The sequence below is a fragment of the Equus przewalskii genome, chromosome 6 (genome assembly GCF_037783145.1).
Source record: "Equus przewalskii isolate Varuska chromosome 6, EquPr2, whole genome shotgun sequence".
NCBI lineage: Eukaryota > Metazoa > Chordata > Mammalia > Perissodactyla > Equidae > Equus > Equus przewalskii.
This window is the reverse complement of record NC_091836.1, coordinates 42,453,333-42,480,980: the sequence shown is the minus strand read 5'-3', so window position 1 is coordinate 42,480,980 and position 27,648 is coordinate 42,453,333. Positions and strand designations below refer to the sequence as shown.

Sequence of the window (27,648 nt, the reverse complement as noted above, 5' to 3'; positions counted from 1 at the left end):
AAAAAATATCCTGTAAACTGTAGGATGTGGGCCAAATGTAGTCTTGTATGTGTGTGTCAACCCACATGTACCTTTAAAATGACACTTCAGAGAGAAGCTGTTACCCTCATAGAAGTGTGGCTAAAAAGCACAGCAGGTGGCACTAGTTCTCATGTGGTACACACACCTTGGCTTTTCCGTTTTTAAAATTACTGTTGTATTCCCAGTTTTCCCCTTTTTTGGAACTTTCTCATCTCATCCCCATCAGCCTTAAGTGCTGAGAGCCACTACAATTCCAATTTGCATGACAACAGCAGTTTCCTTGCTGCTGCCAGAAAGCCACTGCTGATCATATTGTGCGTGTGTGCGCGCGCGCAAGTGTGTGTGTTTATGACAATTTTATTGAGGTATGATTTACATAGCAAAAAATTCACCCTTTTAAAGTGTACAATTCATTGTTTTTTTAGTATAGTCAGAACGTATTGTATAACCATCACCGCTATCTAATTAGAGAACATTTTCATCACCCTAAAAAAACCCTCAGTACTCATTAGCAAGCACTCCCTATTCTCCTTCTCCCAGCTCCTGGCAACCACTAATGTACTTTCTGTGTTTATGGATTTGCCTATTACAAACATTTCATATGTATGGAATCACACAATATGTGGCATTTGTGTGTAGCTTCTTCCACTCAGCATAATGGGCTCAAAGTTTGCCCATGTTGTAGCATGTATCAGTATTTCATTCCTTTTCATGGCCTAATAATATTCCGTTGTATGAACATACCATATTTTTTTATCCATTCATCAGTCGGTGGATATTTGGGTTGTTTCCACATTTTTCTATTATGAATTATGCTGTGATGAACATTTGTGTAGACATACGTTTTCAATTCTCTTGGGTATATACCTAGAAGGGGAATTGCTGGGTCATATGGTGACTCTATGTTCATCTTTTTGAAAAACTGGCAAATTGTTTTCCAAAGTGGCTATACCATTTTATATTACTGTCAACAATGCATGACGGTTCCAATTTCTTTACATCCTCACCGATGCTTATTATTATCTGACTTTTTGATTTTAACCATCCTAGTGGGTATGAAGTTTTGGTTGGATTTTTCTTTTCTTTTTTTTTTTTTTTAAAGATTTTATTTTTTTCCTTTTCCTCCTCAAAGCCCCCCGGTACATAGTTGTATATTCTTAGTTGTGGGTCTTTCTAGTTGTGGCATGTGGGATGCTGCCCCAGTGTGGCTCGACGAGCAGTGCCATGTCTGCGCCCAGGATTTGAACCGACAAAACACTGGGCCACCTGCAGTGGAGCGCGCAGACTTAACCACTCGGCCACGGGGCTGGCCCCTTGATTGGATTTTTCTAATGAACAATGTTAACCATATTTTAACTGGCTTGTTAGTTGTTTGAATATCTTCTTTGGAGAAATGTCTTCAAATTCTTTGCCTATTTTTAAATTATTTGTCTTTTTATTACTGAGACGTAACAGTTCTTTATATATTCTGTATATAAGTCTCACATCAAATATAATTTGCAAATATTTTCCATTTTGTGGGTTTTCCTTTAACATTCTTGATGGGATCATTTCAAACACAATTTTAAATTTTGATTAACTCCAATTTATTTTTTCTTCTGTGTTTGTGCTTTTGGCATCATATGTAAGAAACCGTCAACCAATCCAAGGTCTATGCTTTCTTCTAAGTGTTTTATAATTTCAGCTCTTACATTTAGGTCTTTGATCCACTTTGAGTTAATTTTTGTATATGGAGTGAAGTAGGGATCCAATTTCATCCCTTTGCCTGTGGATATTCAGTTGTCCCAGCACCATTTGTTGAAAATAATATTCTTTCCCCAATGAATTGTCTTGGCATCCTTGTCAAAAAAAGCTATGGATTTATCTCTGGACTCCCAGTTCTACTCCATTGAACTATACGTCTATCCTCATGCCAACACCACACAGTCTTCCATCGCTCTAGTTTTGTAGTAAGTTTGGTGAACAAGAAGTCCTCCAACTTTGTTGTTCTTCTCAAGATTGTTTTGGCTATTTTGAATCCCTTGAATTTTTATACAAATTTTAGAAGTGTGTCAATTTTGTGAAAAAGGCAGTGAGATTTTTATAGGGATTACATTGAATCTGTAAATCAATTTGGGGAATATTGCCATCTTATCAATATTAAGACTTCCTGTCCATGAACATAGGATGTGCTTCCATTTATTTAGATCTTCTTTCATTTCTTTCAAAAATATTTTGTAGTTTTCAGTGTGCAAATCTTGAACTTATTTTGTTAAATTTGTTCCTAAGTATTTTATTCTTGTTGATGTTATAATGAATGGAAATTTGCTTAATTTCACTTTTGGGTTATTCATTGTTAGTGTATAGAAATACAATTGTTTTTTGTATATTGATCTCATATCCTGCAACTTTGTTGAATTAGTGTATTAGTTGTAATAGTTTTTTATTAGATTCTTTAGGATTTTTTTTAATACATGCAAGATCATGTTATCTGTGACTTGAGATAGTTTTACTTGTTTCTTTCTAATCCAGATTCCTCTTATTTCTTTTTCTTGCCTAATTGCCCTGGCTGGAACTCTAGTATAATTTTGAGAAGTCAACAGAGGTACATCCTTGTCTTGTTCCTGATCTTAGGGGGAAAGCACTCAGTCTTTTACCATTAAGTATGATATTAACTGTGGGGTTTTTATACATAACTTTTTGAGGAAGTTAGCTTCTGTTCCTACTTTGTTGAGTTTTCATCATTAAAAGTTGTCAAATTTTACCAAATGCCTTTTCTGTATCTATGAGATGATCATTTGGTTTTGTCCTTGCTTCTATTACTATGGTGTATTACATTGATCTGTTTTATTATATTAAACTAACCTTGCATTCTTGGGATAAATAGCACTTAGTCATAGCAGATATATATTTTTCATATGTTACTGGATTCAGGTTGCTAGCTTTTTGTTGAGGATTTTTGCATCTACATGAGGATACTGGTTAGTAGTTTTATTATCCTGAGATGTCTTTGTCTGATTTTGGTATCAGGATGATAATGGCCTTACAGAATAAGTTGGGAGATGTTCCCTCCTCTCTTATTTTTTGGAAGAGTTTATGAAGATCTGATGCTAATTCTGCTTTAAGCATTTAGTAGAACTGACCAGTGATGCCTTTCTTTTCAGGAAGCTTTTTACTAATTCAATCTCTTTACTTGTTATAGGTCTATTCGGATTTTCTGTTTATTCTTGAGTCAGTATTGGTAGTTTGTGCTTCTAGGAATTCCTCTATTTCACCTAGGTTATCTAATTTGCTGACATGTAACTGTTAAAAAAATTCTCCTTATAATCCCTTCTATTTCTGTAAATTTGTGATTAGTGATGTCCCCTCTTTCACTCTTGATTTTAGTAATTTGAATCTTCTCTCTTTTTTTGTCAGTCTTGCTAAAAGTTGTCAATTTTGTTGATCTTTTCACAGAACTAACTTTTGCTTTTGTTGACTTTCTCTATTGTTTTTCCTTTTTTCTATTTTATTTTCTATTTTATGACACTTTAGTTTTAATTTTTCCTTCCTTCTCTTTGCCTAGAGTCTCATTTGCTCCTCTTTTTCTGATTTCTTAAGGTAGAAGATCTGGTTATTGATTTGAGATCTCTCTACTTTTTAAATATACACATTTATAGCTATAATTTTTCCTCTAATTCCTGCTTTCACCACATCCCTTAAGTTTTGGAATATTGTGTCTTCATTTTCATTTAATCTCAAAGTATTTTCTAATTTCCCTTGTGATTTCCTCTTTGGGGCATTGGTTATTTAGGATTGTGTTATTTAATTTTAACATATTTATGGATTTCCCAAATTTTCTTCCAAAATGATTTCCATTTTATTCAATTCAATTCAATTCTTCAATTTTATTCCATTGTGATCTGAGAACATACTTTGCATGATTTCAATTTTTATGACCTAACATATAGTGTATCCTGGAGAATGCACCATGTGTACTTGAGAAGAACATATATTCTGCTGCTGTTGAGTGGAATACTTTATAGATGTCCATTGGTTTATAGTATTGTTCAAATCTTCTATTTCTTAAATGATCTTTTGCCTAGTTATTCTATACATTATTGAAAGTGGAGTATTCAAGGCTCCAACTTTTATTGCTGAATTGTCTGTGTCTCCTTTCAATTCTATCAACTTTCGTTTCATGTATTTTTGGGCTTTGTGGTTAGGTGACACCATATTGTTTTATGTTGCACTTCAAAGGATCCCTTCTTGGGCCTGATAAGTTTCTGTCTGTCATACTATTCTTGTTTCCTTAACCTGCTTTCTCTGGACTTAGTGCAGTCAGGTTGTATTTGAACATCTATCCAAAGCTCTGTGACTTGTTTTACTCTAGAGCTTGCTTGTGATTGATTCAGTCTTTCCATTCAATGGGGTTTATAGATGATGCTGGATAAGAGATGATAACATATTGGAAATTGAAAAGCCTGTGGATATTATTTAGTCTACTCTCATCTTTTTTTTTTTTTTTTTAAGATTTTATTTTTTTCCTTTTTCTCCCCAAAGCCCCCCGGTACATAGTTGTATATTCTTCATTGTGGGTCCTTCTAGTTGTGGCATGTGGGACGCTGCCTCAGCGTGGTTTAATGAGCAGTGCCGTGTCCGTGCCCAGGATTTGAACCAACAAAACACTGAGCCGCCTGCAGTGGAGTGCACGAACTTAACCGCTCGGCCACGGGGCCAGCCCCAACTCTCATCTTTTTTTGTAGGTGAAGAAAATGGAGCCCAGAGAAGTGAAATGATCTATCTTAGGCAATACAGCAAATTAATGGCAGGGACAAGGCTAGAATTCAAGATATTTGACTCTTTGTTCACTATTTTTCCTGACCACCCACATCTGCGTATCGTTATTCAGTGGTTTCTTTGTGTATGTCTACAGGCTTGTGCTTGGCTGGAGATTCACCTGGGAATCTGGTTTTAAAACGTCCATGTCTATGCATGCGAATATGCATATGCGTATATTTCCTATCTGTTTCTCTCTCAGGGATTCTCATTCAGTATGTCTGGGATGGGACCCTAAATCTGCATTTGAGAAACTCTCCCCCAGGTGATGCTGATGCACAGCCAGGTTTGGGCACATTGGGTACTTCCATGGACTCACAACCCTTACTTGCTCCTGTGGTTTTATGACATACACACTCTTAGTAAAATTTTTCTTTAAAAAAATAGATCTTCTTTATAATCTTTTAAGTCATTTTATCATTAGACAGTTTTGTTTATACCTGCTTATCACAGTTCTCTGGACTGTTCCCTCTCTGCTCTTTCATGTAGCAAGTGAAACACTGAAGGAGTGAATATTTCCCACCTCATCTAGAAAGAAGCCAAAGAAGGGACTAACTGGTAATAGTGTAAAGAGGCAGATGATAAATATTTTAGGCTTTGTAGGCCATACAGTGTTGCAACTACTGCAGTTTGCTGTTGTAGCGTGAAAGCAGCCATGGACATTATGTAAATGGATCGATATGGCTGTGTTCCAGTAAAATTTTATTGATGAACACTAAAATTGGAATTTTATATACTTTGCACGTCACAAAATATTTTTCTTCTTTTGATTTCTTTCCAACCATTTAAAAATGTAAAAGCCTTTCTTAACCTGCAGACCATACAAAAACAGGCAGTGAGCTGCATAAGGCATATGAGCTGTGGTTTGTTGAACCCTGAACTCGGGTAATCTAGAAGCTCCGTATCTTAGAATCCAAGCTGAAGAACATCGTTCTCCAGTTCTCTAGTTTGGCCTTGGCTACAGAACCCAGAGCTAAGTTAGGCAGCAATTGTAATAATTGAGTTTTAATTTCAGAATATACTTAAAATTTGATTAAATTGTGTTCTATATTATATCCTCCCTTAATTATGCCTAGCCATTGTATGGTACTTTTCAGCTCACAAGGGCTTGCACGTAATTATCTCATTTAATTTTTTAAAAAAATCACTTAAATTTATTTTATTCACGTAATTAGAACATGAAAATATTCTTATTGAAAAACGATCAAACACAGAAGAAATGAAAGTGTCCATTGGTCTTGTTCTCACCAGAGAAAACTGTTTTGAGTTTGGTATAGATTCTTCCAAAACTTTTCTTGCATATTTATATGGGCATTTTAGGTGTAGTTGTGTTTTTTTGGTTTTTCTTTTTGTTTGTTTACTAATGTGGTAATGTGTACATATTCTATACTTTGCTTTTTGTTACTTGACAATAAATATATCATAAAGAACGTTCCAAGTCAGTGCATATATCTCTTTGATTTTAGTTCATGCAGACTAGTCCATAGTTTCTATGTATCATATCTTGTTTATTTATTTTTATTTATTTTTTTGAGGAAGATTGACCCTGAGCTAACATCTGTGCCCATCTTCCTCTACTTTATTTGTGGGATGCCGCCTCAGCATGGCTTGACAAGTGGTGGGTATGTCTGCACATAGGATTTGAACTGGCGAACCCAGGCTGCCGGAACAGAATGTGTCAACTTAACTGCCACACCACCCGGCTGGCCCCCGTCTTGTTTATTTTTTCTTTATTGATGATCATTTTAGTTGTTTCTATTTTTTCCCTGCTACAAACAATGGTGCAGTAAACATTAACACATATATGGAGGATGTCTGGGTAGAGGGTAGCCACATAGTAAATTTTAATAGGTACTGTCTAACTGCCCTCCAGAAAGAATGAATATTTACATTCCACCGATAGTGTATAAGAATCCATATTACCCTATACCTTTCCTTTTTCTTCTTTGCTACTCAGATGAGCGCAAAATAGCATCTGCTTGATTTAATTTGCATCTTTTCACATGTTTATTACATGTATTTTCCTATCTGCAACTTTATTAATGTCTTTGGTTGCACAGGCATTTTTTTGTAGCTGTTTTGATCATCTTTCCTCTTTGGCCATTTCTTTTTGTACTTAGTTTGAGAAAACTGACCGTTGACCACAAAAGTTAAGAATTTCTGATCAGTGAAGGAAACTGTGGATAACTTTAACAGGTGAATGAAAGATTGATAGAACATACTTGTAAAATAAAATAAACGTGGTCCCACTCCTTGGTGTGTACCCTGAAGAATGTGATACGTCAAATGTGTCACATAGGTCAGATGTGATGGCTGTCAAGGAGGTCTACATAACAACATGGAGTGGAGAGCAGAATGTAAGACACAAGATCTATAGCTCAGCACCATTTCTGCACATTTATATTATTAATGCAAGCAAATGTAATGTAGGTTCCTTAGAGTGGGTGCCTGTGAGGAGTAGGGCAATTGGAGTAGTGATCCGATCCGGAATACAAGCTAGGAAACCAGTAGAAGAAACCTTGTATAGATCAATGAGAGTCACTCGGGAGTTTGACTAGCTTAATGCTCTGCATCTGGGTTCCAAAAAGAGGCAAGGTCTCACTTATTAGAAGGAAAATTCCTTACACTTAACTCAATAAGACTACAAACATATAATCCTATAATCATTTCTGACATTCATATGATTTGTTTTCTAGCTTTAGCTTTTTTATCTATTAGAATTGATTTTTCTGTATGTTTTCAAATTGGAGATGTAACATCAATACCTTCTCATTGACAATCAATGATTTTAACGCTGTTCAAGAATCCATGCCTTCCTCACTAACTTGATGTGTAATTTTTATCATATCCTCATGTGGGTATGGGTTCCACTGATTTATTTGGATATTTTTGTGGAATTTTCATGCTATTTTAATTATTATAGTTTTATAAAATGTTTGTATGTCCTGTCAGGCAAATCTCTACTTATTGTCCTTCATTTTCAATACTTTATCAGCTAGTTTTACACTTTTATAATCCCAATTAATTTTGTAATCAGCTCATAAATTTCATAACAATTTTTAGGGATTTTTGAAGTGGCTGAATTTATTGAGTTTATAGACTAATTTAGGGAGAATATTATGACAATGAGTCCTCTCATCGAGGAACAGGGCGCATCTTTCCCTCTTACCTGGCTCTCTGCTTTCTTCACTAAAGCTGCAATAGTTTGGTTCATATAGATCTGACACGTTTCAAATTAGGTTTAGTCATAGTACTTCATGGGATTTTTCCTATTATTAACATAACTGTTTCTATTACAACTTTTTAGTTTAATATTGCAGGATATTCAAATGCTTCTGATGTTGATCTTACCATATTGGTGAACTGTCATCAATTGATTTTAATAGTTTTAAAATTTATTCTTGTGGACTTTTTAGGCAGGCAATTGTACATTTAACAAATAATGGCAGTTTTCTTCTCTCCAGTACTGTTTTCTTGTTGCGCTATGTGGGATTTCTATTACAATGTTGTTTGGCAATGTTGAAAGTGAGCTTCGTTACTTGAAGGAGAAGTCTTCCAATGTATCACCATTTAGCATTTGATTGCCTTGCATTTTCTGGTAAATATTTCTTATTGAGTTAAGTGTAAGGAATTTTCCTTCTACTCCTAACTTTCTAATAGTTTTTTTTTTTTTAAGTCAAGAATGGGTATCAAGTTTTGTCAGTGTTTTTCTTTGGTTTAATTTAACTGGTTTTAATTGATTTAATTTTCTCAAAAACTCAACAAGGCAGGTATAAATATCTCCATTTTACAGAGAATGAAACTAAACAGCATAAAAGTTAAGAAAGTTGCTCAAGGCTGAACAAGCAGTGTGGAGAATGTACAATTAAAAACTGGACTTTCTGCAAGCTGGTATGCTGTTTGCAACGCTGTTGTGGTCATGGGCCACTTAAGTTAGTGAAACGAAGCTGGAGATTAGAAATGTCCTAAAATTTCATATTATTGATTCTACTTCTGATAGTATATCCTAGGAAAACAAAGTGTGTGCAAAATTTATGAACAAGGATGATTATCATATCACAAATTACAAATAATGAAAAAAATGGAAAAAGTCCAATAAGAAGTGGTCATAAATGAAATATGTTCTTATTAAAATACTTTTGAAAACTTAGTGACAAGAGAAATGCTCATGATAACATAATATGTGAATGAAAGCAGTAAGCATGTTAAATTCTTGAAAATCTACAGAAAGAATATGGGTGAGAGGAATGAAAGGAAGGAGCTTACTGGCGTACCAATAATGGGAAAGCTCCTCCTTGGGAGGATCTTGGAAATAAGCAAATCTTACTTATTCAGTCCTCCTTAGAGGGACAACAGCTCAAATATCTAGCTAGTCAAGTTTATGTGGGGGCTGTAGCATGTGCGCCTTCCATTCCTGCCGTGAAGTTCTCAGTATGTGCTGTGCCTGAATCTGATCAACGCTTGCACCTTGTCACTGAGAATTCTGCGTCATCGGCCTCTCTCTCTCGGTCTCTCTATCTCTCCATCTCTGTCTCTCTGTCTCTCTCTCCCTCTCTCTCTCCGGAATCCTCTGCCTCTGCCAACTCCCCTTGCCCTTCCACCAGCCAACAGCTAACAAGCTGTTACTACTGGCTCTGTTGAAAGAGCCTGGCACCCTTCATTGTAATAACCCTCTAGACAAGGCAAATGAGGCAGCTCTGTGGGTACGCCCTTCACCTGGAAAGGAATTAGTGGCCCATTAGCTTATTGGGGAGCTCTTCTGACTTCCTCTGAGATAGGAATTTGGTGCATTCAAGAACATGGAGAAGATGCTTTTTGGACCCAGGACACAGCCATGGCCTATTGGGAACTGGTCTGGGGTCTTCTCTGTCCACAATCTAACTTTCCAGCTGATGCCTATCAACTGCTTTATTGCTTCCCTTTTGCAAGCAACTTGTTATTTTATCTGAATTTAGATAGCTCTGGCTTGTCTGAGGGAAGAGAATAGGTGCGGGGCAGTAGTACAAGTAGCAAAGGTTTCTCACAGCTGATATGACAACTAGAAAGAAATTTCTTCTCCAATTTGGCTCTTGTTTCTGCCTCTCATTGTTTCCTTCTAAGGTGTGGATCAACTCCAACAAACAAGGCGTGAGCGTGGAGGCCCTCAGGCCCTTTTAGATTTCTTCAACGTGTGAACTATCAACTCTTACTATGTGCCAGGTGCTTTGCTGGGTACTTTTCAAGAATTATGACACTTAATCCACACAATAATCCAGTTTGTTAAAAGCTATTACTATCCTCATTTTAGAGATGAGAAATTAGGACTTAGAGAGGACAAGAAACTTGGCCAAGATTTCACAGGCAGAATGTAGCTTAGCATGATAACAGCGGAGATGACATTCACTGACTGCTTTCTATCTGCTAAGCATGTTATCTATGTTAGCTCATTTATCCTTACAACAACCTATGAATAGGTAGTATTATCAACATTTTAGAGCTGAGGAAACTGAGGCTCAGGTGTTAAGTATCTTGCCCAAGGCTACTTAGTGAATGGCAGAAGCGAAGTTTGTACCTAAATCAGTCTGACTCTAGAACTATTAACCCTTACACTCAGTTTCAGCAAATATTTATTTAGTGCCAATTACTTGGCCGGTGCCATGCTGGGTTTTTTGAATCCCAGATTGAATAAGGCCATGCTTTCAAAGAATGCATAGTCTAAGGAGAAGCAGACACAAAATAGGTAATTCCAACATAAGGTCGCAAGCGCGAAAGATGGGCACTGAAATCATAATAGACTTTAAATCTTAAAAGGCAAACTGGAATTAGTTGAACACACGGTTGTGGGGTGATTAAGCAGTGGTACAGCGGGACACTGGGGCAGCAGGATGGCTGAGGCAACAGTATAGTGGAGACGACAGCACAAGGCTGCGGGGCAGATGGGAAAGGCTTGAGCTTCATTGGGGCTGAAGGATGTGGGAATTTTTGTTTGGCAAAGCTGATCAAGAAGCTGATTAAAGCAGCATCCTGAACACAGAAGACATAATATGCCCCGATAAGGAGTTTGGAAATTATCTTGGAGACAGCCAAACATTCATTAGATTTTCAAATCAGTAGAGTGATATGATCAGAATGGATCAGAACAGAGACTTGAAGACTAGTTAGGAGGCTTCCATCACCACGTAGACTAGAGAAGACAAAGGCCTGAACAGATTCTGCACTGCTTGTCATTTTCCCTCCCCTGTTTCAGTCCAGGAAGCTGAGCTTCCTCTGGGTGGTATGGATGGAGCTGCTGACAGCCCCGACCCTTCCCGTGTACATCTGAGTTCTGAGAGCCAGGACTGGGTACCTTCTGGACGGACAGCTTGCTTGCCTAGGCTGGTGGCTTGGACGGTGACAGAGAGGCTGTAGATGAGGTAAAACTGCATTAGCCTCATCTAAGTCTTTGTTGACAAATTTTAAATTTCCAATTTCATGGTTTGATTACAATGAGGTTAATTTACAAAATTCACAAGCTGTTAGGGGACACTGGGAAATCCCTACAGATCAATGTACGCAGTGGCAGCCGCCACCAGCCTTAGGAAGCACAGCTGCTCTGAGCTCTCCGTGGTGCTCCTCCTTGGAGGCTCATTTCTCCTGGGACACATTGGCATTGCATGCCCCAAACCAACAAAATGTTTAATTCTAGATTCCTGCATTGTGTTGGGAAAGGAGTTCTTGGGAATGGTAGAGCGATTAATGGAGCAAAGTGGTGGGGGCAGGGGATGGAGAAGGTTGGGGAAAAAGAGAAACAATCCACTTCTAGTGAATTTGAAAAACTTATAAGTGGAAGGGATGTTTTCAGACTAGCTCTCTGTGACTGCACCCTTTTGACCCTTTTGAGTAAGAAAAGTTAGAAACACGTGAGAGAATTTCTTCTATTTTTTTTTTTTGAGAAGATTAGCCCTAAGCTAACATCTGCTGCCAATCCTCCTCTTTTTGCTGAGGAAGATTGGCCCTGAGCTAACATCCATGCCCATCTTCCTCTATTTTGAATGTGGAACGTCTGCCACAGTATGGTTTGACAAGTGGTGCTATGTCCATTCCTGGGATCAGAACTGGCGAACCCCAGGCTGCCCAAGCAGAGCACGCAAACCCAACCACTATGCCACTGGGCTGGCCCCCACGTGAGATACTTTCTTGTAAAAACAGCTTTTGATTTTAACCGTGTCTCTAAAAAGCAAGGAGACCTTGGCAAGGTCATTCATATTACTCTGAGCCTTTTCGTCATCTAATATTTGAGAACCATGGGTTGGATGACCCCCAAAGTATTGCTAAAGAAAGCCTTAGGAATGGGGATAGTCCAGAGTGGGAACTGTGTGAAAGATGAAAATGGGCTGATGGGCGTTTCCAGCAAAGGAAAGCATTCCTCAGTTTTGGACCTTGGACTGAGAACTAAATGGCTTAGCCATCAGTGTGAGAAATACATTTAAAAATAGGTTTTTATTTTTAACAGGTCATGTGCATGGAACAAAATTTAAAATGGACCAAGGATGTGTAGAGTGCAAAGTAAATCTTCATCTTTCCCCCATCTACCAGCATCTTCTTCCTCTCCGTGGAGGCAGGAACCGTTATTAGTTTCACGTGTTCTCTTCCAGAGATAGTCCATGCTTTTACTACAGGTGTTTACATATCTATGTGCGTGTAACTTTTTAAACACAGTGCAGGATACTGTATGTATTATTTCTAACCTTGCTTTTCAGTCATGCCATTTTGAAATACCATCCACTGTAGAGCCAGTTCTTTGATTTGGTTTGTTTTCAGACTACTTGCAAAGTTCCCTTGCACCTTGGAATACTTATGAGCTGCGAGCTTGAAATGGTATTAGCAAATTCTGACCCTTCCTCTTCAATTTTTCTGGACTGACGTCTTCCCTCCTGGCAACCAAAATTGTTTGGTTTTATAGTTAGAATTTTTCACTTGTTGGTGAACTGAGGAAGATCACAAAGAAGAAAGGAGGAATGTGTGGCTCTGCAAATAGTTACTAATTAATTGGACAGGCAAAGAGTTCAAGGTGCAAGAGCGAAAAGTGTATGAGCCAAGAAATATTACATCATCACAGTTGCTGGAGAGAGCCATACGACAAGAGCAGTTTATGCATACTGTGAGAGTCAAAAGGCACAATTTTTTATTCTCATTCAGTATATTGGGGTGGAGTGGCTGCAGAATTCTAGGCAATTGTCCTTTTCCCAGATTGCCTCCTCCAGGCAATCCTGAGTCCTTGAGAACCACAAATCCCTGGGAATGAACATCCTGATGGAGCGATGACTGGCAGTCTTTAATCCTGGAGCTCCTGTCAGGGTGCAATGGGAAGAAGAAGGCCAATTTAGCCTCATCCATATGTGCCCTGCACTCAGGAATAATGTATTTTGACATGTGTATTTCCTCTGGGATCTTTTTTCTCAGCAAAACACCCCAATTTTAGAGAAGTAAGTACAAGAATTACATAGGCTATAGAATATTAATTAATGTTCCTTGTAAGTGGAAATGTTGCTTCTCACGCTGTTTCTCCTAGTAGCTGACATATTTCTATAATTTGGTAATTTTTCCTATTTGTACTGAATATATTTTCTCCATCTACCCTGATAACTTCCAGTTTTCCAAGATGGGATGACCTCCCAAATTTTTAGTATTTTATGAAAGCTTTTGGGTTTTCAAATATCATCTTCTCATAAGCCAAGTCGCAAATTCCCATTTATTTCTTAGGTGTTTGCAATCACTAATATTAATCCTCATTAGCTCTCTGGGCTGCCAGCCACATCTCTTCACTTCCTCCCTAGGAACTGGCCTGCCATGTACTGGCTTGAACAGCAGCTGTGTGGGAAGTGTTCTGCCCCTTGTTTGCTCCAAGGACCCTGAAAATCTACATGGCCAAACATATAAAATGAAAGGTCTTTAAAAGTCATTGAATCATTTTTCCAGATTAGTTTTCCAAATGTCAGAAGAAACAGCAGCTCATTAAAACTGCAGCTGTAAAATCCACCAACACCACACGTAGAAAAGTGATTACAGAGCAAGCTTGATTAATTAGGTGTGAAAATTTAGGACCAGCGTGGTAATAGATGATGGAACTCACCCAGCAGCCTGCCTTCCTTCCACTGTTGTTTTGCTGAATGGCCAATTTTCCACTTGTCTCTTGTATGGAGATCACATTTCAGAGCTGGTAAAATTTACGTCTAGACCATGGAGCCAATGGAAGACCATGCATGCGCTGCAGACAGAGTTCCGACTTTGGCTTTGTCATCTTCTTTCTTTGTGGCCTTTGATACATTAAGAAATCTTTCTGAGTCTCATTTTCTCCATTTATAGAAGGTGAATTTCTATTCCTACCTATATCCCAAGCCTTTGGATAGAAGCAATTTTGTTAAAAAACAAACAGAATAAACTCTGCATAATCCCGTATGTGCCTTTGAGATCTTTGGGTCTAGGACGTTATTTTCATTGTTTAACATAGTTCAGAAATCTTATGATGTGTTTTATCGAATTAATCTTTTGAATGGAGTAAAATAGCATTTGTGAAAGTGCCTAGCCTGGGGCTTAGTCTATAGAAAGTATTCCATAACTGTTTAATGATTCACCATCTTCTGAATGGAGAGGGTAGATTACCAGTTCCAAACAATGACAATGGAAAACAATATACTCATCGGGACAGAACTACTATGGTGGGCAAAACACAACCCATCTTTGATGAGTCAGAAGGTAGCATTGTGCCATGCTTTAGGGTAATAAATATTAATCATTGTTGTGAATATAGTGCTGATAACATTACATTTCTGCTAAGCCCCAAACTTTCAGTGACTTCCAGTTGCCTACAAAATGAAGTCCAATTTCCTTGGCCTGTAGCAGCTCTGCACCCAATTCTAATGTGTATGGGGGTGGTTTTCCCACAGCAACAATTAATTCTCTGACACCAGCTGGATGTGCTACAATTCAGCTCAATTCTGACACTATCTACACAGAGACAAGGTCAGATTCCACAGGTTAAGGGCTCAGTCCCACAAGACTGCCCTCCACTTCAGATGCCAGTCGCAAGTCCAGGTTGTCACCTGTGCTTCTGATTGAAGGCTATAAATCAGAGGTTCCCACAACCCCCTCCTTGAGTTTTATTAATTAGTTAAACTAGAGTGGCTCACAGGACTTAGGAAACCAGTTTACTAGCCAGATTACTGGTTTATTACAAAGGGTATTAAAGAATATGAATCAGCAGCCAGATGAAGAGATATGTAGGGTGAGGTCCCCAACAAAGGAGGTTCTGTTCTCGTGGAGTTTGAGCCTCGTGTTGTGGCATGTGGAAGTGTTCTGTTTCACCAACCTGAAACTTCTCCAAGCCTCATCCTTTTTGGTTTTTATGGAGGCTTCGTTTACATAGACATGATTGATTAAATTATTAGCCATTGGCTATTGATTCAACCTTCAGCCCCTCTCTGCTCCCTGGAAATCAGGGAGTAGGACTGAAAGTTCTAACCTTCTATTCATGGTTGGTTCCCCTGGCAAGCAACCTCCATCCTTAGGTTGCTCCCCAAAAGTCACCTCATTAACAAAACAAAAGACAAATTCCAAGGGTTTTAGGAGCCCTGTGCCAGAAAAGGGAACTAAGATTAAATACGTATTTCTTATTTTAAATAAAAATATCACAGCCTGCTATGCCAGGGCATCCATTATCTGGCCCCAATGTTACTTCTCACTATTTATCTTTGTGCTTCTGAAACATCCAAATTATGTTGCACTTTGCATACATCCCAGAATTCCTCACTTCCAAGCCTTTGTTGCTCATTAAATACTGTACTGAGCATTTCCTCTATCCCAGGCAGCACTGTGTTATATCCTTGGGGATACAAACATGAATGTATATAGTTCTTGACCTCTCGTAGCTCTTTGTCTAGTAAGGACAGGCATATAAGCAGACATTTATAATTCAGTGAAACAAATACAGTGATAAATGCTCTACCGTACTGTCTAGCTTGAGAGTTTCGTGAGTTTGCACATGCACACATGCGCTTATGTAACTAAGCTAGATTCTCCCTGGCAGATGTTTAGAAGTGGGTTTGAGGGGACAAGACTGAACTTGGGGAGGCTGTTAAAATGCTCTAGGCAAGGCTGAGAAGGTACTGAGCTAGGACCTTGTTAGGAGTGAAAGGAAGGAGGGGACAGATTTGGGAAATATATAGTGAGTAAAATCAGCAACCTCCAACTGGAGCAGAAAATACAAGAGGAGGTGATGATTTAGGGGAAAAGCTAATGATTTGCATTTTCAACATGTTCAGTTTTAGTTGCCTGTGGGATATTGAGGTAAAGTTTTGACATATGAGTCTGAAGCTCAGAGGATAAGGCTGATGCTGGAAATATAGATTTAGGAGCCATTGGCATATAGACGGTAATTAAAATCATGAGCATGGTAGTGGTTACCCAGGGAGCATGTGGAGTGAGAAAAACAGTGGGTGGAGGACAGAACCCTGTGAAATGGCAGCCTTTACAAAGCAGATGGAAGAAGATGAGCGCACAAGGGGCAAGAGAAGAAACCATCCAAGGTACAAGGAGAGCCAGAGAACGTGGTGTCATGGAAGCCTCAAGAAGCAAGGAATGATTAATTATAGCACACGTAGCAAAGAGATCCAGTAAGAGTAGGATTTTAAAACACCCATTACATTTGACATTTAAGATCTCTTAAGTGGCATTTTCTGAGAATATATTGAATTGAAGATGGAAGCAGAAGCCAGATTACTGAGGGTTAGGAAGAGGAGGAAGGACATTCAGCAAGTATAGATTTCTCTGGAAAATTACAGAGAAGAAGGGGAAGAGGCAGACTAGATGGTTCCTACCTAGATGGTTACTGGGTAGTCTGGATAGTTCTGGTCTAGCTGATGCTGTTTCCTTTTGATAGAAGACTCTGACTCAACAACTGTTCCGTATTCTTATCCAGAGTTCCAGGAATAATTAAATTAATAATTCTTCTATGGGAAAACCCTGAAGATCTTTCCATGGAGAAGTATTATCTTTGTCTGAACTCCTACAACATCAAGTCTATGGTCTTCTGATGGCATTCATTTTTGTTTTTATTTAAACTCCATATTGTAGTTATCTATATATTCATTCCTTTATTAGATTGTAAGTAACTCGTGTCCATTATTTTAGTCCAATATTTATTTTTCTACATTCTACATACCTGTATTTTAGAATATAAAGTATCCATTGGGATGCTGTAAGGCCAGTAAGACCTCAAGAAATAATTATTGATGGGATACATATATATCTGAACATCAATCACGATTACATAGAAGTATATTGGAACTTTGGTTGACACGGAGTTTTGTTAACAGAATCAATTAACAGAAGATGACCTGTAGGTAATATTTTTACATTAATTGTTAACAAGTTCTTTAGATTGAGCTTCTGCTACATGTAATCCTTGGAAAAGTCGAAGCTGAATTTCTCACAAAGATGACAATTCCCACAACCTCATGGTATGGCAACTTTAAATTGGTGGAAAGAAATGTCCACAGGAAAGCCTTGACTTAGGTTCTCTCATAATGTTTGATAATAACAAACATTATCTTAGACAAAAACCATTCTTAGCAGGATTGGTTCAGGGGAGTCCTAGGATTTATAGAAATACAAGCACACTTTTCTCTTTTTGTGTCATTTAAAGGGTAGTGGTTGCCAAATCCCACTTGTTTTAACATTTGTATTTATACGAAGAATTATGTGTTTGGACATTCTCATTGGACCTCTTTAGAGATCAGCGTGGATGCACGTTTTCTCAGGGAAGTAACTGTAGTAAGAGGACGTGGAAAGATATGGGTGTCAATTCCTATGTCTTCTCAGAAATCCTAGCACTAGAATGAGACTTAAATTGTTTTCTTCCAAAAAAGAATTTTAGAGAAACTGGGCCCTTCAGAATTTAAACGAATTTATTTCCTTCTTAATGGCAGTGGCGTGTTGGACCTCCTTTACCCCAAGCAGGAGGAAATGATGATTTGAATTGCTTTTCTGGGTGAAGGAGGAAGCTTTCTTGGAATGAACTGCTTACATGAGGGTTCGCTAGTGACAGCCAGCCATTTAGGTCCTCACTGGTGATGCAGCAACGTCCCCTCAACTCTGAGTTGTCGCCAAGTGAAAGACTGAAGTAGCAGCAGGCTGGCTTCCTGGGCCTGAGACCTGTGCAGCCGCATGAGACCCGGCCCTCAGAAGGCCCCACACTTGGTTGAATGCTCTGCTACCACTGACTTGAAATTCTCTTTAATTCTGAACAAAGGGCTCTGCGTTTTCATTTTGCACTTGGCCCCACAAATTATGTATCCTGTCTTAAGTGTCAAAATTGGTCCATACCCAGGGGGACCCTGAGCTCTGTTTGTTTTTATGACTAGAAGACTCTCCTTCGACTGTTGCAGGTCAGAGCACTGCATCTCCAGGAGCAGTGAATGAGAGAGTGGGAATGGCTACATGCTCACTTGCTATTGCTCTGGAAACAGCTTGCAGTATTCATCGACCAGAAGAATCATCTTCATATATGGTAAAGTGAACATTTTATGTGCTAAATAAGACCATTGGAGTGTCTCTTCCAATTACCTTTTTGGGGAGAAAGAATGGAACATGCTGGTATGAATGAATAGCAACTGAGTGTTCATTTAAAAGGTCAAATATATTTGGTCCCTCCACTTGGTATGCTTGTCTCATTGTTCTACCTCTTGATGTCTCAATCAGGTACTTGTTTCAAAGTCTTGTGTGGCACACTCAGGATTTGATGAGGCTGGTACATTGTGTGTTTTTTGGATTAATGTGTTTTATTAAGTTTTCTTCTCAAAGAGTTTTGTGCAGAGCAACGGAGAATGAAATTTGTACTGGAATGCCATTGGGGGACATGAAGAAAAGCATTTGTTGGATAAAAGATGTTTTAAGATTGTGAATTCAAACAAGTGAGTCAGAGCTCGCTTGGGGAGTGATTTTCTCAAAACAGTTGTGAGAAAAATCTCATACAGATGCAAAGAAGATGTCTGGAAGCCTATAGCCATCCTTCATCTCAGACAACCGCTGACGACTTCAAATATTTGTGAAGTTTCAAGATGCTAATAGCGACGTGGAATTTACGGTGGGAGCATAATTCCAGTGTAGACAAGGATGGCAGAGCAGAGCCTCTTGATTAAGTTAATATATATTGATATTTCTCCTGTTGTTTTGACTTCCTAGGCTGTTTAAATTCAGTCTTGTCACAACAAGATACAAAAGAGGCTGCTATGACATTGATTTTTTTAAAATCCTGCTTCCGAAGGATAGTGTGTTTTTTGTTTTGTGTATATGTGTGTGTGTTTGTATTCCAGAGTTGACAGTCAGGAAGGAAGAAATGTTAAAATTGTGGCACAAATAATTATGTTAAATTGTTGAGCATAAATTATCAGGGGAATACATTTTGATTGTAAGCATAAATCAATTTTATGCATCACAAAATTGCTATCATTAGAGTTTGCTGAGGTGACTTATTTCTGGCAGTGGTGATCACAATGATAGTTTGAAAATAGAAACTCTGGTGTCTGAGGATGCCATAAAAACCTGGACTCACTGATTCATGGGGAAAAAACTATGAATAGGAGAGTTTGTGCATGTGAAGAGATGCCCGTTTCACCCTCTTTAACCTGTGACAAGCGAGTGTTCACGTTCCTTCAGCACAGCCTTAGCTGCCCTGGCAGCCTCTTCATTTGGTGTAGCCTACAATACTTGCACTTCCAAGTCAGAGCCAAATTTAGCTGTACACTTCTGGCTTATTCTCGCACCGTTAAATACACATCATCATTTAAAAAGATTTGTTTTCGCACACAGACAATATACTACTACCTAGCCATCTCTTTATGATCTAAACAGAAAGAACCAATCATATCTATAACTAGAATATCTGTAAACCAGAATGTTAGTCTTTGCATTTTGTGTTTGGATGTTGGGGGTGGGGGGTGGAAAGAGGGTATTTACATTTGAATATAGATGTGTCTAATCTGGGTATTTTCAATACTCAAAACAAAATAATAGTACTTTTCTTAGGAAGCCCTAGTCAGAGAAGCTAGAAAGTTGTCTTTCTTGCCCAGATTATAACCCTGTTCCACCCTCATGTCTGTGGACAGACAGCATCCTTGCTGAGACTGACGGCAAGCGGCCGCCCGCAGAGACGTGCCTTCCCTCTCCTTCATCCCTTGTTCTGTGGTTGAACTTTCCTTGGCACAGCAGAAGTTCTTGACTGTTTTGGCTGGAGAGTCTGCCAGCGGGACTGCATGGAGAAAAAGAAGTAGAGGCCAAGGTAATGATAATGGAGGAATAGCCCCTATTCTACTTAGCTGTGCCCAAAAGGACTTTAAAATGTGTCCTGATAAAGGTGATGGAGCAAAGCTCACCCCCAATTGCTGTCAAAAGTGCTGGCAGTTTCTTTCTGAGATGGCAATGTGCCCTGGGACACAGAGGAAGGAGCATGATGCTGAAAGCATGGACTCCGGGGCCAGTCTCCTGGAGTCTGAGTACTTGGTTCTGGTTCTTACTGGCTGTGTGACTTTTGGCAAAGTATTTAACCTTTTCCTACTTCAGCTTTCCCATCAGTAAAATAGGGAAAATAACAGTAGTCACCTCAAATTTCTGTTAGGTGGCATGAGATAATACACAGGAAATGGTTAGAAGAGGTTGTGGCACATTGGAAGAAGAGTATGTGTCTTGGTTGTTATTTATCTACATATGGACAAGACAGAGCATGTCAATCACGCCTCAGACAGTCATTCAGGAAGTAGCTACAGTTATAACTTTATATCTAAATTCATTTCTACCCTTTGATTTGGAAAGGAGAGTTGCAGTATTCACTCCATAAATGGTTTTTTAACTGCTTTTATTTTCTCATCCACAGTCTGGGGTAGGTATTTTAGTCAAATTTCTGGAACTTTTACAGGAGTCTCAAAAACGAATGAGATGTTGAGATGTCCCTGGAAGATAAGACATCATGTGAGTCTCTGGAAAATAGTCAACATTGGGAGTTAAACTGACCCTAAAGCAGTTTGAATTAAAGCAGATGTTTTTAAACGATATTTAAAAAAGAATAAATGCAAACAATAAATCAGAGGTGAAACAAGTGGAAAATCCGAAACCGTCATTTGTAGATAATATGATCATATGCTAAGAAAAACCAAGAAAATTGAACCATTATAACTAAAAACAGAGGTCAGCAAAGTTTTCAGACACAAGATTAACTTAAGAAGATCAAATGCATGTCTTTCTACTAGCAGTAATCAGCTAGAATATTTTAAAAATCTAAGATACCACCTATAACAGCCGAAAACAAAAACAAAATACATAGTAATTAACAAAGTAGCACTAGCTATTTATGAAAAAAATTTATTAATGGATATATAGAAACAATCCAAATATATGACGAATCGTTTCCTACTCATAGTATGATAATTTATTATAATGATGTCAATATTCTCAAATTAATCTATATATTCAATACATTTCCAATCAAAGTACAAGGTGGATTAAAAAAAAAGAACTCAATAAACTTATTCTAAAATTTGTATGAAAGGACAAAAGTCCAAGTATAGCTAAGTCACCTTTGTAAAAGAAAAGTATTGCTTTCCCATGTATTAAGATGTGCCATAATGTCATAGCAATTCAGAAAAGTGGACACTAGTATAAGAACAGACAGATAAATGGAGAAAAATAGAGAACTCAGAGATAGACGCAAATGTATTTAATGTGTTTTGTAGGTGGTACTGAAAAACAGTCAGGAAGAGACTGTCTCTTTAATCGATGTGATTGGGGAAACTGGCTTACTATCTAGAGAAACATACAACTGGATCCCTTGCTGAACCCATATACAAAGGTAACTCCAGATTAATTAAACACATACATATGAAAGGTAAAGCTCTAAAGTTAATAGAAAGTAATATCAAGAAAATTGTTGTGATCCAGGGTTGGGGAAGACTTTTTAAAACACCAAAAGCGTACAAAATGCATAAAAATACATAAAGGCAAAACTTGATTACAGTACGTTAAGGATATCTGTTCAAAAAGGGATATCATGGATAAAGTCAACAGTAACATATTGAGAGATGATATATGTGATGGAAAACTGACTGATTAATATCTAGAAATTATTGCAAGTCAGCAAGAGAAATGCAGGAACTTCAACAGAAAAATGGGATATGAACAGGAGATATGCATAGGATGAAACTAAAAGGAGACCAAACAAGCGTATAAAGAGATGCCAAAACTCTTCTGAAATTAAAAAAATGAAAACTAACACCCCATTTAATTGCCAATAAAGAAGGCTGAGTAGTATGTCAGTGGGGATGTGGGGATACAGGAGCCTGCATGGTGGGAGTGTAGGCTGAGGGTTCCATTGTGCAGGGCGATGAAGCGGTACTTGCTTAGATATACATATACCTTAAGGTCATGCAGTTCCCACCTGGGTATATTTCCCAGGAAAGTTTTTCCAGGCCAATTCGGGCACATGTACAAGGATGTTCATTACAGCATTGTTCTTGGTAGTGGAAAGATGGAGGCAAACTGAATGTATGTCACCAGAGGAATGGATAGATAAAGCAGGATGGAATCACATCATAAATTAGAATGACACATTTGGATGTAGCAGAACAAACCTCCCCAGCATAGGGACTAATTCTTAAAACCACGGTGTTCAATGTAGAAAGAAACTGAATGAGATCTCTAGCACAATACAATGTATGTAAAGTAAGATACATGTATATAAGTCAAATAACATGTTTTATACTTATACATAAAGGAATATATATGTGTGTGTATGTATGCATGCGTGCACCCATATGTCTCTATCATCCATGTCTCTCAAAGATGTCCACTTGGTTGCCTGTGGGAGAGAGGGTAATAGGAGTGAAGATGAACACACAAATGGGACCGTGCATGAACCAATGATGTAGTGTGCCCATAAATAAGACACATGCTTAATTCAGTTCTCCGCAACTGAGGTCAACACTCATGTGCATCCACACACACGGACACACACACATGAACACAAACACACACAGACTGGGAATACATAATCAAGGAGTTTAGGAACCAGTATCCTCCACATCCTCACCAAACCCCCGTTAAGACCATCCAGGAATGCTGCCTGCTGTGCAACAGGAAAGCCCCTGCGCTACAGAATGATGCTTTTGCTTCTGCAAGCAGAGACTTTGATTTCTCTTATGCTGAGATTGATGTACCTTTATTTTTGGCATAGAACCACTTTTCCACAAGTGGAATATCAAGACATTCCTCTCCACCAGAGCAATCTGGGAATTTCATTTAGCTTCATTATGATAAAACTTCACCCAACCTGAGTGCCTGATAAGCAATTTCTATTGCCTTTTCTGTATTTGTATATCTAAAGAAAAGGTGAGTTTTACAAATTTATGCAGATGCTAGAATTCTAAGATGAAAAATAGTGGGAAAAAGCAGCTCACATACCTCAGAAGCTAAGTAACAGCAAGGTTTCAAAAACTGTTTCCAGATTTTCAGAAAATCTTTTTCATCAAGGGATAAATCAATTTGCGGGTGCTATTGACAGCCATTTAAACTGAAGATGGAACATCTCGATTGGGAAAAGCAAATTAAAAGAGATAGCCAATTCACTCTTTATGCATCCAACATTTAATCTATTTTCACAGACTTTTTAGGTCTTTTTTGCACCCTTTAGGAACTTAATTATTAGAGGTCACTATTTTTTAAATCAGATTTTATCCATTAGAAAACCCCTAATTTACAAAAAAAAGAAGGCATAAAACAGAAATGGAATCATTTACTCTCCAGTCTGAGATGCATTAAAGCTTTCTGGGAACTAGAATATTCTATGTGCATTCTATATGCCATGTATTTATTGTATCTTATATATGCCTAGTACTCAGTATTAAATAATTATTTATACAGACTGAAATAAAAGGTTAATTGTGCTCAAAAGGTTAATGAATTTCTATATTAGCAGAATTTCTTTCAAAAGTGTTTCCTATGCAAGTGATTTGTGTTTATTATTTTTATAGTCTTCATTCAGTCAGTCTTGAATCTATTCTTCCACTCGTTAAACACTGAATTCCTATTCCATGCTAGGGACTATTGGGGCCTTTGGTGTCACCATCACTAGCCTGCTTGTCCATGACAGGGCCCGTGTCTTACTTCGTCTCTGTAGTCCCAGTCCCAGCAGAGTCCATCAGAAACAGGACGCACACGTGGGCCTGGGTGAAAGGGAGCTGTAGAGGGTCGTTGGCTCTCTCCTCCAATTCCATTTGGGACATTGCACATTTTTCTTTTCGAAACTTCATAGAGAGGCCATTTTTCCCATTCCCTATATCTTTGTCCTCTGTTCTTGACTTAGTGTTTAATAAGGAAGATGCCAGTATGATATTTCCTATTCTTTATGAGGAAATTTAATTCCTATCATTGTTCCTCAGCATCTGAGCAAAGAGAATGAGTAGCAATGTTCCTTTGTGCCAGGCACAGTTCTAAGAATTTTACATGCATTTAGTCACCCAGGCCTTATCACAATCCTCTAAGGAGGTGGAAAAACAGCCAGCTCACATTTTTCAGATGCTAAACAATGTATCAAAAACTGCTTCCAGATTTTCAGAAAGTCTTTAACTTCATCAAAGGATAAATCAATTTGCAAGTACTATTGACAGCTACTATCACAGCAATTATTATTCTCATTTTACCAGTAAGAAAACTGAAACCCAGAGAGTTTAAGTGACGTGTTCAAGGCTGATAGTTAGCCAGTGGAGAAGACATAAATTCTGTCATGGGGCATAGCTCAAACAACTTTTCCAAATGAGTCTCCATCCCCTTAGACTTGACTTGGAGGATAGAGGAGTGTTCTACTCAAGCAAGAGCCAGTAATCTATGGAAAAACAAGTCTATTCCACCCTCGGCCTCCCTCTTTCCGATCTGAGACGATGTCACTAAAGGCCCCAGTGAGGATCCACTGCTCCGGCAAGTAGATGAACCAAAAGTGTCCTGAAACCATGTAGCCCATATTTTGGTGGCAATGAGAGAGGAAGGGGAGGAGGGCTGGAAGAAGGATACGGGTGGGGATGGAGAAAAGACAGACCACAGAGATGAAGGTAGTAAAGAAGGGAGTATAGGTGGCCATTAATGAAAGGTCCCAGGGGAAATGTTAGTGCTAGTCTGAATAATTTGGCTAATGAATATGGGCAAAGTAAGCTGTCCTAGGAGGAAAGGACAGCCTTGCCCTTTAGTTTTACTTGTCTGTCTTAATGGAAGGTCTTGATTCCCCAGCCTCCCCAATGCTCACCCTGTTCCAGGGGGGTTTATAGAGGGCAAACACTTCATTTCAAAATCTTCTAAGATGGCTGGATTCTAATTTAAACTCTAACGTGTACCTTGCAGAATTGGCAATAGCTTATTTTATTTGGAGGAGGTGGTAGAGAGAAGTGGCTGAGAAAGAGTTCTTTCTTATTTTCATTTTTTTCCTTCGTCTTAAGCAAAGGGTTTCTTGTATGTAGAATGGCTCTCGTAAACTAGCATTTTGATGAAATTAGAGGCATACATATTAATGCCACTTGTTTTTCCAAATTCCCCAGGAAATGGTCTTGAAGCACAATGTTGTAGGTTCTGTCAAACTCACATGTCAGACAGGGGTTACTTGAGAGCCGAATTTATTATCTGAATAATCCCTCACTCGCCTGTCCCTGCCACATGCATCCTGCAGTGTGCCTTAGAGTCTGCTAAGCCGTGGATGGTACCACTCTGTCAGGAATCCTGCCTATGCCTTTGGCTCGTGATAGCTGATTGAAGAGTGTGGCATATGTCCCCTATATATAGAAATGCACATATCCATACATGGCGGCATAACTACAGATAGACACACCGACACCCCCACATGTGGGTCTGTGCAGATTTTTTTCTTGACTCTTTCCTTCAACCCAGTGATTTTCTAACGATCTGTTACCCATCTAAGACAGATTGCTTTTCATGGTTCAGCAGTCCCAGCACAGACATTCATTTTAATCAATAGAACAGTCAAAAGAAAGAATAGATACTTGTTTTTTACTTTTTTTACATTTAATTGAAAATTTTCAGGTGATTACCAACTTGTGTACTTCTCAAAGTTTAGGAAGCAGTAGTAGATAAGTACATAAAGTAAATGCAAAAGCATCAACTGGCAGGGTTTGGGTCTGTGGGGAGGAGAGCCTAGATCTGGTGAAGTGATGCAAACTGCTTCTGCACAATAAGCCAGTTCCCCCCTGGTGTCTCTCCCACCATCACCACCAAGCACACTTAATCCTCAGGAATGTCTCTGTTGGTCCCTCTCCTTCACCCTCATGGCCAGCACTGTAGTTCAAGTTTTATTATCTCTTCCTTGTGCTCCTGCACGTCTGCTCAATCCTTCTTTCAAAATGCTCTTTGAATTAGCTTTCTAAAGAAAAATCTAACCATGCCACTTCCTCGTTCAAAGACCATATCTAACTCTCCATAGCTGTGTGGCCTTGAGCTTGTTAACTTAAACACTCGGGGATTCAGTTTTCTTACCTATAAAATAGGATTAATAAGTCCAGGTGCTTTAGCAGAGAAGGCAGAGTTCTTTACCCTTCTACTGAATTAATTAGTCTCTGAACACACCATGCCTTTTCATATAACCCTATCTCTCTCTGGCAAACTTGTACCCTTCCGTCAAGACTCAGGTCAAATGTCCCCTCTACTGTAACCATCACTCTTTGGAGGAATTAAGCATGTCCCCATTCTGGGTTCCCCTGCAGGTTTGTTGGCCATTGCCTGAGAACAATACTGACTATTGGCAGCATTGATGCTCCCCATATCTAGGCTATAGGCTCTATGAGGGCAGAGGCATGCCTCATCTTTCCATCCACTATCACCAACCATAATGCCCAGCACAGAGTTGAGGGGACACTGTGAATAAGCAAGCATATGATCTGGAAAGAGTCTGGTTCATATAGCAACATCTGGAAACTGGTCTTTATGACAAAGTCTACTCTGCTAGGAAACTTAGGGGAAAATTTTTTATTCAAAATTATCCTATTGGTTGATGTTGGGTCAGAGTCTAAAGCCCTCTTAGGTCACTGAAGGCAAATTATTAAGAGAGAAAACCATTTTGGGGGCCAATCTTGATTGATTTTGAAACATTTCAGTATTTTTCTTGATTCATTTAAAATGTGCAGATCATTGCATATGTAGACCATTTCCTTCCACAATATTTTCTCATATAACCTACCCATATATTTTCCTAATAGGACTGTAATTTTATGGGACACATATTATACTCTCCTTTCATGGTGGAGAAAGTGAGGCTTTTGTGGAGTATCACTTGGGAGAGCCTTAAGAACTCCTGCTATCCAGACCAATTACATCATAATGCTGGGGGTGGGTCCAGGCATCAGTTTTTCCAAAGTTCCACATGCAACACCAATTTGCAGCCAAGTTGATAACACTGCCCTAGCCTTAGAGAATTTAGATTCTACATCCATGGTGACTTCGAGCTGGTGGAAACAAGACTAGAACCTGAGTCTCTGACTTGTGCTGGGCCTACTTCCAGGACTTTGTTCTGTCTCTTCATTAGGACCCCACACATAGTAAGGCATCAAGTTCCATTCCAGAGTGCCCGCTTCCTCTGGTGTCACTGAGGCAGGTCTTCTAGTCTCTCTTTTCTTGTTTGCAGGCTAGGGTTGCTAATATTATTCCCTGAAAAAGATTCTATATGGATTCAATTGGATGTGACTCTTATAGGTGAGGGCAACTTAAATCACAGAGGGCAATGGATATTATAAAATTAAGAATAATAATTCCTGTTATGAAAATAGATCCCTT

The 27,648-nt window shown here is 38.6% G+C and overlaps 1 long non-coding RNA gene across 13 annotated transcripts in view; it reads left to right on the top strand.

The window, feature by feature from the left end:
* Nucleotides 1-27,648, top strand: part of LOC139083900 (uncharacterized) — a 100,754-nt gene that overhangs the window by 49,501 nt on the left and 23,605 nt on the right. For 9 of the 13 annotated variants that reach the window (XR_011540978.1, XR_011540982.1, XR_011540983.1 and 6 more), the window contains 4 exons: nucleotides 18,222-18,919; nucleotides 19,941-20,113; nucleotides 20,747-20,799; nucleotides 21,561-21,676. This is a non-coding gene — a long non-coding RNA (uncharacterized lncRNA). Of the gene's footprint in view, nucleotides 1-18,221; nucleotides 18,920-19,940; nucleotides 20,114-20,746; nucleotides 20,800-21,560; nucleotides 21,677-24,653; nucleotides 24,792-27,648 lie in introns of those variants that run through there. The other 4 variants (XR_011540979.1, XR_011540976.1, XR_011540984.1 and 1 more) reach the window with 4 other exon arrangements.